The sequence below is a fragment of the Perognathus longimembris genome, chromosome 17, assembly GCF_023159225.1.
Source record: "Perognathus longimembris pacificus isolate PPM17 chromosome 17, ASM2315922v1, whole genome shotgun sequence".
NCBI lineage: Eukaryota > Metazoa > Chordata > Mammalia > Rodentia > Heteromyidae > Perognathus > Perognathus longimembris.
In genome coordinates, this window is record NC_063177.1 from 15,523,269 (window position 1) to 15,528,604 (window position 5,336).

The window sequence follows — 5,336 nt, forward strand, 5'->3', positions numbered from 1 at the left end:
AACCTTAGTGAAAATATGGCACCATGCATTGGTCACACAGTGAAGAGGCTGAAATGTCTGTATTCACACTAAATAAAAGACGAATACCTCTATTGCCACAAGGAGTTAGTGGAACTCACATTACTAATCATTACTAAAGACCTTGCCTTGGATCAAAATCTTCTACAATAGAAAACCCAAACTTCTTTTTCAGGTAGATTTTTTTCTTTTTCCTTGTCCTAACCAATATTCTCTGCTCTGATAATGATGTATCACAACACATTTTTGCCTGAATATTCTCTTTACTGTTTCAGTGACTTATCCTTGAGGTTCTGTCATGGTATGTGACTTGGACTTCATCTATAATTAATGGGGAGAAAGTGAATGATTTTCAAGAAGCAGACACATTGACAACCACATGTTAAAGTATGTTCTCAGGGTGGTAAACAGACATCTCTACAAACAAGCCAGCTTCAGAAAAAGAACACAGAGATTAAAAAAATGGTTGTTAGACAGAATGAAAGGGTTGGAAGTTTAGTTGAATGACTAAGAAGTGCTGGTATGGTCTGGGGATATGGCCTAGTGGCAAGAGAGCTTGCCTCGTATACATGAGGCCCTGGGTTCAATTCCCCAGCACCACTTATACAGAAAACAGCCAGAAGTGGCACTGTGGCTCAAGTGGCAGAGTGCTAGCCTTGAGCAAAAAGGAAGCCAGGGACAGTGCTCAGGCCCTGAGTCCAAGGCCCAGGACTGGCCAAAAGAAAAAAAGAAGTGCTGGTATTAAGGCACAAATTTAAAAGAACATACAACTGAAGAACCTGATAGGGCAAAATGTCTGAGAAAAACAATGAGAGTAGACTTGACAGATGTTTGTTGTTTTTTTTCTAGGTCTTGGAAGGATGGCGATAAGGTTGGGGGTGAATGCATGGACATAGCATCCTCTGGACTACAGTGAGGAAACACTCCCTCACACGTTGAATTGTACCAGAGATGAGAAAAGTGACCCCCAGGCTTCTGGAAAAGTGCTCAGATAGGTGCCATGGGGAAGGGGAGGAGGGTCACAAAGGTTTGTATGACCTGCATTTATAATTGAAGGGTGCCAAGTGTCCAGATGGATTTGAGATTCATGAATTCTAGTCCCAGACTTCCGTGGTTTGTCTACTCTTCCTGAAGATGCTGCACGAGCTGGGTGGAAGAATGAACAAATGGTTTGGGGTTGCATATTGGCAGGATTATCCAGGTTTGGGGAAAGTGGGTTGAAAAGGGCCGTGTTACCCACACTATAACAGAGAGGGTGGCTCTCTGAGGAGAGCTCATCATGAGTGAAAGAAGAGATTACACAAAATGAATAGTCTGAGAGATAAAGAACACTGGGTGATTAAATAGCGTAATTACAGAATAGTAAAAAACATCCTTGATCACATACAATTTTATTTCCTCTAACCTGTATCCTCCTTGTAGGGAACTTGTCTTATGTGATTCTTTCCATTATGGAGCACCCACACACCTCCCCCCTCTCCCAGCTCCTCTGGGCTCTTGAATTGCACTGAGCTGGGTCCATGAAACAATTACTAGTTTGTAGATGAGTCCTTCCATTGACAAAAGAAGGACTTGAAAAGGCCTTACACTTTGTCAAAGTCTCCCAAAAATAATATCTTTGCCTAATGTCTAATAACATAAGCATATGGTTCTTCTCCATTAAATTGTAATGCTCTTGGGAAGAAAGAAATATGTTCTAGATCTTGAATGAACAGATAATAACTGTATTTCTCCTATGCTTCTGCTTTCTCTGTTAGCAGGCCTAAGAATAAGAATGTAAATTAGGAAATGGTTAGGTGCTGGTAGGGCATGTGAATCACCTCTGATTGGTAGATTGCTCATTCTAAATAGCAATGTCCAGAGGTAAAAATGTTAATTCCCAAGGAGAACAAGGAGTTCTCTCCAAATGGTGAAGAACTCTTAGATTTCATAAAATCTCAGATAGAGACAGTTAACTTCTTCAGTAAAGTATATTAGCTTTGGAACACAGCACCCAATAATTGCACTAATAATTCTGAATTCCTTTCCCCTTTCATGCTGAAGAAGCCATGAGGTAAGAAAACCAACCTTCTGGCACAGATTTTATCCTCCTAGGAATGACAAGGAAACAGGAACAGGAAGACAGCTTCTTCATCCTCTTCCTCTTCATTTACCCCACCACACGGTTGGAAACGTGCTCATCATCCTGGCCATTGTCTCTGATGTTCATCTCCACAACCCCATGTACTTCTTCCTAGCCAATTTCTCTCTTGTTGACATCTTTTTTGTTTGTTTGTTTGTTTGTTTTGGCCAATCCTGGGGCTTGGACTCATGGCCTGAGCACTGTCCCTGGCTTCTTTTTGCTCAAGGCTAGCACTCTGCCACTTGAGCCACAGCGCCACTCCTGGCCGTTTTCTGTCTATATGGTGCTGGGGAATTGAACCCAGGGCTTCATGTATAGGAGGCAAGCACCCTTGCCACTAGGCCATATCCCCAGTCCCTCTTGTTGACATCTTCTTCTCATCTGTCACCATTCCCAAGATGTTGGCCAACCATCTCTTGGGTAGCAGAGCCATTTCCTTTGCTGGGTGTCTGACACAGATGGGTTTCATGATTTTCTTGCCTGAAACAGACAGCTATATCTTGGTTGTGATGGCAATAGATCGAGCTGTGGCTATCAACCGTCCTCTTCATTATACAACAATTATGAGACCCTGTTCTTATATCCCACTAGTTGTTGGGTCTTGGATGGTTGGAAGCATCAATTCCATTATTTACACTATACTCACAGCTAGTTTGAATATCTGTGGCAACAAGAAAGTGACCAACTTCTACTGTGACATTACCTCTTTGCTCAAGCTGTCCTGCTCTGACATCCACTTTACTGTGAACATGATGTACCTTGGGGTTGGCCTTTTCTCCTTGCCATTTCTGTGTCATTGTTTCCTATACTCATGTTTTTGCCACTGTCTTGCAGGTTCCATCCACTAAGGGCATACTCAAAGCCTTCTCCACCTGTGGCTCCCACCTCACTGTGGTTTCTTTGTATTATAGGACAGTCATGGGCATGTATTTCCAACCTCTGACCAGTTACAGCCTGAAGGATGCAGTGCTTACTGTGATGTACACAGCAATGACCCCAATGTTAAATCCATTCATCTACAGTCTGAGAAACTGGGACATGAAGGCGCCTCTGGGGACTCTTCCTCCGCAGAAGTTCTTCATAGCCACTGTGAGGTCACGCACTTGGTGCTGGGATCCACATTGGGGAAGGACTTAGAGATCCAGGTCCAATGACATCTGCTACAAAGAGTGGCTTCTCGTCTTTCCACAATTCAACAACTTGTCTCATAAGATTTTCAAGAGAAGGAAGTTGTTGAATTGTTAATGTTCAACTCATGTTTATTCCCTTTGTCAGAGTGGCAGCACAGTTGGTTCTTGTACCATCTATGCTGATGCCTAGCAGAGAGTAAAGTTGGGGAAGCCTCAGCCTCAGCTTCTATTTCCATATTAGGAATGACCAGATTTTCCCTGATTGTACTGCAAAATATAACTGCAGTAGCTCATGCTTTGAAGAACATCAATCAGTCTTTACCTGTCAAATTTGACTATCATATTTAATCCCTCTGACTAAACCTTCAATCCTCAGAAGCCAAGGTCTATGCTAACACATGTTTATATATACCATCCTGACCATGTAAAGAGTCTCCCAAATATATTAATCAAGGTGAAATTAACAAATAAAAATGCTAGTCTCTAAAATTTAACCTAAAAATGATTACAAATAACTCAACTGTATAATATTTACCTACATTAAAATCTCTGAGAATTTGATTTCTTATTCTTACTGAATTATAGTGTCCTTAATGGTCATAAGCAACCCATTCCTAAAGTCTTACTGAAATGACATTTGTCAGATTTATTTTCATTTAAATAATATTCAGTTCTAATTAATATAATAAAGTTCTAGTTTAACTAACTACAACATTAAATAAAAGCACAGTGACCAAGGAAATGAAGATCATATAAGAGGTTGGATATAGTGACAGACACTAGTATCCCAGCTTAAGAGGTTAAGGTAGGAGATGTTCAAGTTCAAGTCAGCCTAGGCTCAGGTCAGCTTCAGTAAATAAATAAAACACATCCCCCAACACCCCCACTGAAATCTGGAAGATTTAGTCCTTGACTCTGAGGTTGCCAGCTATATAAGAGTTTCTGTTTAACTTATTTCATTCATTAAAATGCTTATAAATGTGGTTATACATTTTTACTTTCAGAAAATTTGGAATTGGTCAGAAAACATTTTTGCAAGATCCAGTACCTAATGTGGCATTTTCTGATGTAATGTAAGGTTGTCTGACAGAAAAATAAACAAATAAACATTAATAAATGCATAAATAAATATGGATTTTAAAATGAAGAATATAGAGAAAACATCTAGGAGAGTGCAAACACCTAAAACTAGAAGCAGGAATATTTCTGCACATCAGACCTGAAAGGTTATAGATGGAGCCCATTATCAACACACACAGAGAGAAAAAGAGAAACAGACACCAAGAGAGGGAGACATGCCAATCCAACTGACTGACCAAATCTGTGAGTTCACCTAAAGATGAAGAAACCTGTAGTTTGCAACTCAGGAATAAATGCACTTCACTATCTTCTCTCCCTCCGATCTCTGTGGCAGCTCTATATTGACTAAGCCCAACCATATACTAGAGGATGAGGCAGCCAACTATGGATCTAGGATCAGCTTGTTTATCCAACAGTATCACAAATCATGAAATTCAGGCAGAACATTAAAAAAAAAATCACAGAGAAACAGAGGCAGTTGAAAAACAGCAGTTAACAGTCCCAAGCCCCTGCCTGGATCCTTAGGGAGATGGGAAAACAGAAGGAAAATTACAAATAAGTCAAATGTCCCTGGTGCCAGGCTAACAACTCTAGTTGGAGGGTAAGCACATACCTCCTACAGCTCTTAAACCCTACATGGGGATCTGGGGAAGCAGTCACTGCTCTGGTGCAGAAGGTTAGTTTGTCTCGGTGAAGAAATGCATTCTGTCACTCCCCAGAGCACAGAGATCTATAGCAAGACTCCACTTTGATGGCTACACAGGATAATTATGCCTTAGGGAAGCTTGGGATACCCTGTCTAAAGTGTCTTTTGGAGAATTGCCATGTGTAGCGGTTGTGGAGAGAAAGGCCTTTAAGCAGTGAGTAGTTTCACAAGTAAAGGTCTCAGTGGTCAGAGTCCCAGTTCCCTGGTGAGGAGTGAGTCCTATCATCTGAGGGTCATGGCAGGAATAGAGGCTAAGGCTGTTGTGGTCTTCAGCCCCTGC

At 41.2% G+C, this 5,336-nt stretch overlaps 1 pseudogene; it reads left to right on the forward strand.

Annotated features, from left to right (window-relative positions):
* Positions 1-2,066: 2,066 nt before the first annotated feature.
* Positions 2,067-3,460, forward strand: LOC125365823 (annotated as a pseudogene).
* Positions 3,461-5,336: the final 1,876 nt, after the last annotated feature.